Source organism: Opisthorchis viverrini, assembly GCF_000715545.1.
Source record: "Opisthorchis viverrini unplaced genomic scaffold opera_v5_18, whole genome shotgun sequence".
Classification (NCBI taxonomy): Eukaryota; Metazoa; Platyhelminthes; class Trematoda; order Opisthorchiida; family Opisthorchiidae; genus Opisthorchis; species Opisthorchis viverrini.
Window position 1 is genome coordinate 2,139,787 of NW_008751674.1, and position 12,988 is coordinate 2,152,774.

Genomic DNA, 12,988 nt, shown 5'->3' on the forward strand with positions numbered 1-12,988 from the left:
CCGTTGAACTGTTTGTTGACTGTTGAACCAGTGGGACTAAATCTCTGTGTTTGTGTCAACTGTTGAACGTCACAATAAGTCCCTGTGACATTTTTTAGCCGTGAATAATTTTCCTACCGTGGAATATATCACTCACGCGGAACGATCTGTGGGAAATTTCGACAAGTGAATATTTCCTTTCACAGCCAATTTGGATCGGTGTAGTGAACTATTGGATCTACACATTCGTGAGTCCCCATTTAACTTCTCATTCTTTTCCTATTGTGATTTTGTGATTTTGCATCGGTTATTTTGCTTGTTAATTTATCCGAACACGCTGGTAAGATCCTAGTCCGCTACAGCATAAACTCATGGCCCTTTGGTCACAAAGGGATTAACTCGAACTTGAACAGGATACAACGCTGCTGATGCGTCACTGCTCACTCGTTACTGCATGACCCCTTTCAATATGCGTGCCACCTAGGTTTAACTTGTGCTCATCTGCGTCTAAACGACCTTTGGTTGCAAAAAATTCCATCACCATAGCTATCCAAATCGCACTTTCAAACAGTGTCCAGTAGGAATCAAATAATCACGTGCCCAACATATAGAGCAATTATCGGCATGGGCCAACGGTCACATTGTTTTCTGTCTTGTATTTGCACCCAAAGGTGTCTCTCAACAAAACTGTGGAATCTTATCTTGTGAAATTCATTGTTTTCCAAAGAATGCACAATGACACACATTGTCTGACCTTATCTCGCGCTTTGGTCAAGCCACTCAACAACAGGCAGTCAAATATTTTTCGTTACGCAAATGATGACTAGGGTTCAAATATTCAAAGGGATTTAACGAAATTTTGCTACACGCATTTATGCTTGAAAGTCCACCGAACTGACCTTATGAAGTTTACACTCTTAAAAGCATTTATCAGGCTTTGTACTGTGTCAGAGTAAAGATCAACGGTTGGGGCTTGTGTTCGGTTCGATATCCGGTCAGTTGGAAACCAACTGCGTTGATGAAGCATCTTCATATGTTTGAAGCACAAAGAAATTTCGGCGCGATGGGGATACCACTCCACTATAGCTGGACTCGTCACTTTTGAACCCCTCTTTCCTAGGTGTAAAAACCGCACTGAAAGTTCTCGTCAGTCATCGGTTCTTGGGATCCCCAAAAGATGTTACCTAAACCGTAGCAAATCGTCATATTCATAAACGTTTTAACGGAACGTCTTGCTCACAGCCTAGTCGTTCCAAAATTCAATGGCTTTTGGAACTGTAGCTGACATGTGTAAATGCCTTGTACCGTAGATAATTATTAAATCAATCAGTTTTCGTCATGACTCGATCACGCACGCGTAGCGCACATTTGCTCTGAGTTCGCGCACACGCACGCGCTCTCTGTTTGTTTGTTGTTTACAAAACCAAATCCTTCTTAGCAGAAAGGCAGAATTCAAAGTTTTTTTCCACGAATTCGCTTGTTCCGTTTGTGTTTCACTTCCTGCCTGGGGGGAAGACTGACGAAAACACGGTTAATATCAGATTTATTGTAGCTGGAATTCAGTGCATTTCACTTGTTTGTTTCTTTTGCGATTTATCGCAGCCAGTAAAACACCATCGAATGAAATTTCAAGCGCTTGACTGCTACAACTACACTCACTTTAACCAGTCTCCGTTTTCAATAGCGCACAACAGTTCTGGCCCCCTCCAAAGATACTGTGGTTGCTGCAGGGCAAAACTAACCATGGTTTTGACTTTTCCAGCATTCTCAAAGCTGATTCCTTTGTACAAACAACAGCAGGTAGATAACACCAGGTGTCTAAAGCGAAACGTTGCCCAGCAATAAATCTACCGATTGTCACCAAACTTTTTCGAAAACACCAGGTTCCTATTCCCTTAAAGCCGACTGGACGAATTCATTCCATAAATGTTCACAAATCTTCCCTTAAATGGGCATCAGTTTTGAGCATGATTTATTATCTTTTCGTAACTCTAATCCCGATTCAAGGATAAGCATTCATGGACCAGCTATCCAGCTCTACTTCAATGAAGACTATCATTCGGGTTCACCTTTTTTGTCCCGAGACGTCCCTACGCATCACTATGAATAGCAGTGGCTTTTGAATTTTGGACAGTAATGGAGGCTTCAAGCGGGAAGGGGCTTCCAAGTCATTATATATTATTATTATATTATTATTACAATATAGTACGAGGGATGCTTGATTCTTTATCTCTTAAGAAACTCGCTCCAGCAAATCTTGCCCAAATCTTTATGAAATTACATCGAACGACATGAGAATTGATACTTATGTCTTCTTGTTCATACTCACATCACCCCTTCGAACTATCGTCCTTCTGACCTGGCGCTACTTTTCTGGTGAGTCCACACCAAAAAGAGGAAGCTCTGGACTCGAGTTTCGCCCTTATTAGAGCACATCAGCAGTGCATAGCCAATGGCCCCGCCAGGGTTTGAACTCCGAAAATATGATATGCGAGGTTGGGCATGTTACCAGTACTCCAGCGCACGTTGGACGCGTCTGAATTTTCACGTCCGAACGGGCCAAGACGTTCATGCTTGAGCGATGTGACCGGCGTTGCCGAATCATCATCGAAACTACCACTGTCCTGGTTGTGACGATCGATTGACCCGGCCTTTGTCTTCTCTCAGCACTTTTGAGGGGTCTGATAGTGCATTTCCAAATAAATATTTATAATTTCAAGGTTTTACCTCACAGCGAATAATCAGAACACCTAGAGTTTAGTTTTTTTGACATGTTGACAAGAGAATCACATGAAGGCATGGAAGAACTCGAGAAGAGGGAAAGATGTCTTAGGTATCCACTGTTGCACGCCCAAGACAGACGGATCGAATGTGGGTTTGTCATGCCAAAGATGGGATTACCAAGAAAGGTAGTCAGTTAGGAGTTTATGGTGGGAGTTATGGTAGGCGCAAGTTCTGTTCATTAATAGTTTGAAAATGATATAGACGCGGGTGGAAAGAATTCGACGGATGGAGCTGGAACAAGCATTGAAATTTTTTCAGGCTCCACAAAACCCCAGAAGCTATGGCGCCACACACACACAGGAAACCTGATGGACGATTTCTGCTGGATTCCAGGTAGTTAAGCTTTGCTCGCACTTTAAATGTTCGGGTCTCAGGTTTCCGGCTCGGTCAAGGATGTATACTGCTGATGACCTCTGCTAAGGCCGCAACCAGAGTCTAATGGACGGACCAAAGTAAATGCGCGAGGACGGGAGTGGTACTGTTCAACCCAGGGTTGAATAGGTACAACTACTGACACGTGTATGGAAGTCCCTTGATACGTTTCGGTGCTTACTCCAACACCTTTGTGCACTTGATATTTGGTGGCTGTTTTTCATAACAAGCCTAAGTGTTGAGTGAGATATCTGGTGAGAGAGTAATTCCACCTCAGATCAGTCATTCGGAAAGTTACACAATATGTTTAGGACAGAGTAGTCAGACAGTTGATGAACCGGACGAAAACTTGATTGTTCAAGCATAAATCCCTTTGTTTCAGTCTGAAACAGCTAGTAAAGATGAAATGACCTCTCTTTAGAGGGTGAGAGAGACGCGCGCGAAGTCAAACACGACTAGGTCGGCAGGACATATTTTCTTTGGTCCATTTATTAAAGTATCAACCTGAGTTTTCATTCGCCTATCAGACACAAGTAGAAATTGCATTCAAATTCCAGTTCGCCTTGTTCGGTGTATCTGTCATCGGTAGATTTCACGCATGCAAATGAGCCAGTGAGTTCCATGAGATTTCAGCTCAAATTTCATTGGGTAACATTCGTTTGGACGTACGCTTTCGAGTGTATGCAGCGAACTCCCGCGTTCATACCTGATTTTGATGTTTTTCTTGACTAAATTATATTCTTGTTTTGTAGAATGGAAGCAGGCTAACGACAGTTTATCTGATAGGCTAAAAAATACTGTCATAAAAAGACACTGAGCGTTGGTTAGGGAAAAAGCCATCCGCGTGCCACTCTGAACCGAAACACACGTTGAGCGTTTGGCTATTGTGCTTCAATTAGCGTGAAAAACTTCGCACTTTCCAGTTCGCAAACTTTATCTGGGTACTAGTGAACATCATATTCACGGTCTCGAGTTCATTCTCCAAACACATACTTTACACTATTTTCAGTGGAAATATCGTTCCGCGGTCAAAGCCAATGCATTCCGAAAAGCCGAGAAGTACCGTTTCCCCTGTTTAACCTTAGTTTAGAAACTACAGGACTGTGCAACTCAGAGAACTTTAAGGCATTTTCGAACCCGGTCAATGTTAGAAAACTTGACCGGTTAGCTGATCATCAATGAGAACATTTGTCACGTAGAGAGGATACAGTGTACCTAAACCTTATCGATCGCTTGTGATCTGGAAAGTTTAGGAAATTTTTAAGAGATTTCATCCTGTAAATAAGACAATATGTAACTAAGGGGGAGAATTAATCCTTAAGTTGAGTGAAGCCCGCTTCTGAGAGGTCTTCATTTCAGAAGCCAATCACAGCTGACCACGTCATGTGGTTTCTGCAATTGAAAGCTCTGAGCTACATCGTGTTTTATAGTAAACTGATATGAAAATCTCCGTGAACTTCTTGAGTGGTTGTATGCGAACTCTACAAATGATCATTAGCCGCACAATGCTCTCATCTACAAAACCTTCACAAGTGGAGTAAAACTTCCTACGTCAAAATGTTGCGTTTTGTTGCGTATGTGCTCATATCGAAAATCATCCCAATCTACATCAATGTTCTTGCAGATCACCAAATTTGATTGCCCAGTGAGTCAACCATGCCACTGGCTGAAAAGACTTACGGGATGATTTCTCAGCACCGCTGAGACCCCGGAATGTCTGAATGAGGCCCAAAAGTTTGGATTGGTGCTCTCAACTCAATTGCCCATTGCCTTAGTCCATCAGAGACACGTCATAACTTTCGAAAATTCAATTCCATTGTGCGAATACTGAGTACCGACTCTACGTGATGCTTAACGTAACCGCAGAAACCCGCCGATTGTGGAAAACTATTTTCAGCAGTCCTGCTACCTCCAATACAAGATGGCTGCATCACCTACTTATTTCTTCTGTTAAGTAGCAGGTAAGTGATAACATCGACTAGAGGTATCAGTTACGGCAAAAAAATCAACTCTCTCTGCACAACGCATCTGACCATCAGCCTTGTTTCCGGAGTGTCTATTGGGACGCTTTTCTGGCAGGTATAAGCTTGCAAAACCCAAAGGTCTAGGTTTTTGAACAGAGAAGCACTAGAAATAAAGGATGTTAACCCGAAACTTTTGGATCAATTTTCACGACAACAATGATGAGATCCAGCACTTCTTGATTATCCCCACCGACCACCACCAAACTACAAGTCTCTGACTCAAAGTTGGATCCACCAATCAACCAGTGAACGTCTCTTTAAAAGCATTCCCAGATTTATCGATTCAAGAATCTGGCTTATCGGGTGATCGGTTGAATGTCAATCTGAAGTACACGGGCAGTAAAATATAGAGCCGTAAGTCCTAATGATCCAACGTCAAACAGACCTGCTCCGAGCTGCATCAGATGCTGACCTCATATACACATGTTTAGCTTGTAATCCAGTCAGTTAACCCACTGGGATAACCGGAGGTGCCTCTTAAATTGTTGATATAAAGAGTTGTGTAGTATCACCGCAAAGTCGCATGCAGAGTTGGCGAAAACAGTGGCCTTCAAAACCACCTAACAATTGTATTCAGATTTCAATCAGTTGGAAGACTTTTGGGACCAAGTCGGAGGTCGTCATCTCTAGGTCACTGTATCTAAATTTCATTTCTGCTTCTGACATTGGCAGATGTGATGCTCAAAGCATCGTACAGCAGAAAATGCTCGCCAACTCTCCTCATAACGACCAAATTCCTCAGACAGGTCCCGATGACGCCACGTGAACAGTGACAGATGGAGCTCACTGAGTTGCCGAGGGACACGTGCCATCAGACAGCGTTAGCACCCATATTTAGGTGAAGTGATGTACCATAGCCAAAGGAAGTTAAGCTCACCAAACTCAGTTGATTACCGATGACAGCGGCAACAAATGATATCGTCCGAAATGTTACAAAATCGTTGGATCAAACATAACCAACGTGGAGTAAATAGCCGTGACACCAATCTGTTTAGCATTAGTCTACTTCCAGAGGAGAAATTTAATGCGACAATTCCAGCCTTCATCCGTGCAAAAAAAGAGATAGTTCGTCTTAGCCGGCTGAGGCAGCTGAACAACCATTTTGCTGAAGGAACACTGCACGTTGTATGATACGTTCCATCAACAACCTCCGATACATGTTCGCACAATATCCGTTCGTTGGTTTGCCCAAAAATGATAACACCAATGAAATAATAACACTAGTGTGTGGCCGGTTTCGCTGATTTTATCGCTTAATTTTGTCAGTACTAATTTATTAGGAAGCGATAGTCGTAGCCTGGAAAAGAAAGCTTGTTTCAAGCATGTTTCAAGTGGCAATAAGCTTCCCTTCATATTCGCTTCTTATTTCCTGTGGCCTCTGGTGGTTCACACCCTTTGACTATCACCGTTAGTATTTGTCCATCTTGATTTTAGTTTTGGAATTTTCCGGGGGGCATTTTAAGTGCGAAGTCAAAGGGAGATCGATCTTTGGATTTGTTATTTAGCAACGATAGCAATTCCTTATCCACCTACTCATAAGTTTTCTAAAAATGCATCGACAGCCCACGACCGGAATGTCGAAGAATTTTCGGCAAATTTATGAATATGGCATTACAAATATACTTGTATCGAGATATCTTGAATGTCTTAGCAACTGAGAAATGAGGCGGCCTGGTGCAGCACATTCAACTGCCTGGAAACATCACAAACGAGACATTCAGCTGGGCTCCAGGTGAGCATCTTGCAAAAACGAATTTGTGTGCAAATGAGTGTATTTCGCTAATGATAACGCCAACCTAAGACCTTCTTTCTTGGGTGTATTTAACTGAATGTCAGATGTCAGCTGATTGTTGAATAATCTGCTAAGTTGCTTTCAAAGCTTTCTATCTGACAAGGAACAAAAGGTGCAGTGTCGCACGTCGAATGTAAACAGTTGGTCAATGACCCCCACTGTTGTGTCACCCCCTAAGAAAGCAAGCTGGAGTCGAAATTTACAAACCAATCTCACCGTTCCATTGGATCCTTTAGAGTGACATTTGTCCTGTTGACTATGCCCTGTTGATTGGCTAGCGAGCCCTATCACCGATGCAGTCAACTCAGTCACAACTGTGCATTTCGAGGCAAGGATTTTCAGCGCAAATACTCATGTCGGATACTTGCGGAGATGTGCATGAAGTAACCTAGTGGAACTCACCTCAAAAGAACCGGTTTAAAATAGGAAAGGTGATAACAGAGCATCAGATGATGAGTTTGGGTTGGTAGAGCACCTGGATAAATGGGGAATCACACTATCCTAGTGCGTAATAGCTCCCGCCCATACTTTAGACACATTACAGGGAATCGATATTACCCGAAATAAAACAAGGTGATGAGTGATGTCCTGACACCTGAGAACTGAGAACTGAATTCTTTTCCTGGCATCCGGAAACTACAGTTCCTACGGGTTAAAACACTCTCTGCGTGTGGTGACACCCTGCTGGTGAAAACACCCTTGCCTGAAAGCTTATTCTGTAGGACTTCCATACACGTGATATTACTTCAACGTTGCACCGCTCCACATGCCCAGACGAATAGTTCTACTCTGTTCCTTGTCACAACGATTTCGCTCTAATCTTGTTCATTCGCTACATCCTAAACTTTGGTTCTACTCGCTCACTTTGATGTATTTTCTTTCATCAACTCAAGCCTTCTTCCTCAAGAAGCTTCACATTATATACCCAGTCAATGATTACTTCCTAGCCGTCGCTAGGTTTGACTTGCTTGAAGATCGTGAGGAAATATGAATCTGTGTGGACAGGAACGAATAAGTCCTGCAAACTCATTCAGAGTTGTGGGTAGTAGATATGACCCAGCTTAGCTGCATGCAATAGGTAGCCTATTGGAATTTCGCGCACCGCGGGGATAAATTGCTTGCAACATGGAGTGCACTGTCCTATGTACCACACGTTTTCACAGCTACGATCGTGTTACAGATCTTCAGCTACGTTAAAAATAATGGCGCATAATTAAATAAAGCATTCCCCCTCGAATGTGTTTGGTAGAAAGGAGGTAGTTTGACAGAAGAACTGTGGACATGAGCGGGCCGAAACGGATTTGTTCCTCGTTACATTTAAATAGCAGGAAAGTTACCTTGAGCAACTTGGGTCGACTAATCCTGGTAGCAGTGTAGTCTATGGAGTATTGTAGATCTGAGGAACAAGAAATTTTTTAATAATAAACCAGTTTCTATGCGGAAAACCGTTTTTGAAAACAGGATTCGGCGCCCAGATTTCTATGGGCGGACAACATTATCCACAGTTTCACAGAGACATTATCAGTGGATCAAACATCGTCTCGTAAGGATCAACAGTGTGGAGATACTGGAACTGCGTGTAAATAATTTGAGGCAGAACAATTAGTTGTACCTTGTCTGCCTTGGTCCCAACTTTTGTTATGCATGTTCCTCAAGGAAGACCGAGAAGCTGAAGAAGTAAAATTATATTGCGGGCACGTGCTCAGTGTTGGCAGGTATCCCCAGTCGTGCGGACCACTCCTCATTCTGTGATGATGCGTTTTCACACTTTCACACTATTGCACCCTTCGTTCAACCAGCATCGAAGCCTCCAGGTCAACATTGTAATGCGTTGCCTATTGTTCTTATGGAACAAACCTCTGATACTGAACCCACCAGTTATTAATTTTATGTCAGATCAGGGTGTCAGATTACACTGCCATTTCAATCGATCAGTGATAACTACAACTGCTTATTTCTCGATCTAACTTGCCGAAACTGTCAAAAAACTGGTTTTACTGGTCTGCTGGCTACTGCTTCATACTCTTACAACGCATATGCAGTACATGCGTGTTTATATTTCAGAAACACATCGACAAAGGTTATTTGGTGCCTAGTATAAGCTGGGATGATAATATTTCACAAACTCTTTTCCCGAATATGGAAACTGGATCAGGGTGGTGTAAGGAATTTGGATGTCAATGCAATGCTAATGACTTTCAGTGAGACGCTCGACAGATAATCCTTATGACAATTCAGCGCGTTAATTTAATACCTCTGAGGATGTAGACCAGAAATCTTTTTCAAAATATCATCAATGTCTTCAAGTCACTGATCTGCTGTTATATCGGGTTGTGCGGAAAAAAGGGATCTTTAGAGGTCTACATTGTGCCTGATGCTCCTCAATGTACCTCTGGTGCTGGTTACTCAATCAGCAAGACCATCACAAGAATATATGAACCATGAAGAGGTCGTGTTACAAGGGGTGAATTTCTCAATGGGACAGCAAAATATTGATGCTCGTGCTCATCCGCTAGACGCTGCCTACACCAATTTTGAGGGATTGCTCCCAATCTGAGCGTCCTTAATAAATCACACTGCCGAGGATTTTGGGGAGAGTAACCAAACACTGAACGTCATGGTACTTCACATCATTTCAAGCAACGAAAGCGATATTGGTATCTGCTTCAACGATGGTTCTACCTCTGCTAAGGCGTAAAGACCAAAGAGTGCTTTTGTATCAGTGCATAATTCTCACATCCGGAACTGAGCCGAAAACCACAAGGAAGGAGGATATCTTTTTTCATCGAGTAATAACCTGTCTAAAACTTCTCTGCCACATGTCAGCGATCTGTTCGATGTAGCTTCATACCCATGCCTGCTTTGTGCTGATTACCCAAATCACCAAATTTTCATCACCTTGATAAAAATCAGAACAGTATAAGTCACTACGTTTGTGTGTTCCGCTGAATAACGATTTGTGTTTTCGTCCATTTTCCGGATTGATATCGGCAAGAGCAGTCTCCACATAGAACACCTGTAAAGATTGGCTAACGAGCCGTCTACTCAAGGCTAAAAAACGAAACACTCCTTGTAGATCCGGAAAGAGCTTTCACGAGGACGGACGAAGACCCAACACCTAGTTAGTGTGAAACCTTAGGGGCTTTTCGTTTCTCACTCCGAGCTCACCTTCACCTCTGAATTGGCCTGGGACCTAATGAAATCTCTTTCGAACTTCATCGGATGCCGCGTCCTAGAAGCACACCCAAAATTCCTCTGAAACCGTCTTTCAAGCACTCAATATCTGAGCGCGTGGCCGCAGTTTTATTAGAAGTTGTTTAAACGAACTCGGGGTCCGCTGTGGGCGCGAAACTCGTATTTTAATGACTGTCGGTGGCTTGGAGCATTGTCTCTATGGAAATGTTTGTTTGTTTGCGTGTTTCTCCTGCGTGTTGGATCTGCAAATAATCTCAAAACGACTTAAACAACAATTCCAATAACCAAAGTGGAATAGCCATTCGCAACCTGGATATGGAAAATTCTTCTTCTTCTTTCAGGGCGAGAAGGTTCAAATGGTTACAGCGCGAATTCACTGACCAGGAGGTCCGTTGTTCAAACCAGACCTCTGCCTCTCGACTTCCCCTGTCCGGGTTTGGGCAACCTGGCAGTATCCCAACCTTCATACTTCCTTCGGGTAGCGTGGCAGCTAGGCACCGTAAGGGCGTTAAAACTGAATGATTAATTTTTATTTTTTATGATACCTTCAGCTATCTCGTGACGCCGTCTTATCTACGGGATAGTTATGCACATCGCGGGTAGGAATCATCAACACAAACGGCCCTCGCATCGCCACTGCACAGTTCATGCTGTTGTCAAGCAATGTTGTATTTAATGGAAGCGAGCTATATATTATCTTAGCAATCTTTCACTAAACTTACCTGGTCGAATCTGAAACTTTTGCACTGTAACTTTAAGATTGGGACACGTGCCAAAAACTCTTCGACAGCCCAGGACCGGTTTGGCCCTTCAGGCCTTTCGGGACATGAGATTAATTAAATCATAGCTTAACAAAACTGAGGCAGATAACGGTGGGTTTTAGTAGGAGCTGACAAGCCAAAAAGCTATATTTTTTGCGTAAAATTTTTGTTTAATAGATGAAGGTTTTGGAGGTACTAGCATCTGCCGGCTATGGGACGTAGTGGAGCCTAGCGATATGTCGGCAGTGGCTCAACCAACAACCAATCGCTACGCTCCAAATAACGCACTGTTCGTAACTTTGGTTTGTGATGAAGCGTTTGCAATTAAATTGCCGANCCACAACACAATTTACGTTATCATCATTGATTTCCTTTATGCATACAAGCCAAGTACATTATTTCTTGCATTAGAGCTTTCTGAAAAAACAGTAACCGAGGGTAGGCTTGATTTCGGAGCCTTATTCTAAAAGCCACCTTTGACATTGGTTCACTTGAATGAACAACTGATGTAGCGCAAGGTCCGCTTCCAACAACTGCAGCTCACTCGCTTCCCTATTTCACTCATGTTTGCGGTGGTTTTCGACTAGTGTAAATTAAGTGAACATCATTCAGGTGACAGTTCTTGCTTATTTAAAGTATATTCAGAATTATGAACGTGTTGAGTCGGACAAGCAAAGGTGTTCCCAATTTAGACATTGTGAATTACCCTATCGGGTCTGTTTGCACCGTGGTGGTGGTGGTATTCTATGGGGGAACCAATATGGTTGTAATATTTCGGTCTCTGGAAAACCACAAGGCTTAGACACTGCATAAAACCAGCAGAACCTGTGGGTTTGCTTGACACGGAGGTTTATAAAAAAACCTTGATTTGTTTACTGCTGTGCATATGTTCCCCCGCCCTAATCCTTACCTTGATTACCAGTGGCTCTGTGCAAAACCTACCGCTCCTAATTTTACAGGCTTTTCCGGGATATAAGGACCACTGCCATTTGGCGCATGATGTAAAAGTACGTGGGCACTTGTATCCGATATCACCACTTTCGTTTGAGTCATTTTGTGGGTAAAGTGAGAAAAAAGGTACTTAGGCTGCGTAACCCCGCCGCTCAAATACAAAGACGCATAACTGAATGAACACTGCTGACACCCTGAACTGACTGTCGGCAGGTGATTGTGGAAGATGTACACGTTTTATCAGGTGTTTTATTCTTGTAATTGTAGTAAAAACGCCTCTTTCTAGCTAGTGAGTGTCGTATCGTAAGGCATGTTCATACTGTTGTAGTCAGAATAAGAGCACCGCTGGCTGTATCTGCGGGTCCTGGGGATTGCGTGGAAAATGAACCGTGTCATAAACAGTGAGTGCCATTCGACGTAGGGTTGGTCACACCTGAACCTGCATGAGCAAGGAAACATAGTTACCAGGAGAATGTCGAGCTGAGACAATATGAGATCGCCGATGTTTGAGCGTGGATGGAAAACGCAGAATGAGGGAGGGCGAAACAAATAGCATTCTACCTTGAACGTGGTAAGAAAATTTCAAATTGCGGGAAATGAGGAAATGGAACATCCGACCCAGTGAGGCAGCAGAATTTCTGGCCTGTCGATATGAACTGAAGCCCAAAATTACCCAGGAGGCCTTGCGGCCTTGAACTGTTGGGCCTTAGGCTGTGTTCACGAAAAGCGTAAGTATCGATGATTAATTGGAGGATCAATGTTAGCAAGAATCCCAGAATCACGGTGTGCAGCGAAACTGTAGGGACCCATTGGTGTTAGTGTTGGAGTGTTCGCGTGTTAAAGCTCCTTGGGAGAGGAAGTTGGTGCTAACGGTTGGACGGAACGCTAACTGCACATAAAAGAATCCATTTTGTGAGGAGCACAAAATAAGTCACCGATATGTTCAGATCCGGACGTAAGGTTCGTCAGACTAGCTCTAACACAGCCGTAGCAGGGTAAACGGTTTGTTCGTATTTGCAGGTAGGGGTGTAGTCGTCTGGCTACCCAGTAAGTTAGTTTTCCAGAAGTGTGTAGCAAAAAGATAAAAATAATAACGCTAGGTTGGGTATACAATAATAAAGAAGGCAGAT

The 12,988-nt window shown here is 43.1% G+C and overlaps 1 protein-coding gene across 1 annotated transcript in view; it reads right to left on the reverse strand.

The window, feature by feature from the left end:
* Positions 1-12,988, reverse strand: part of T265_01691 (hypothetical protein) — a gene marked incomplete at both ends in the record, with an annotated part of 26,978 nt that overhangs the window by 13,005 nt on the left and 985 nt on the right. The gene's annotated exons all lie outside the window — the stretch shown is intronic.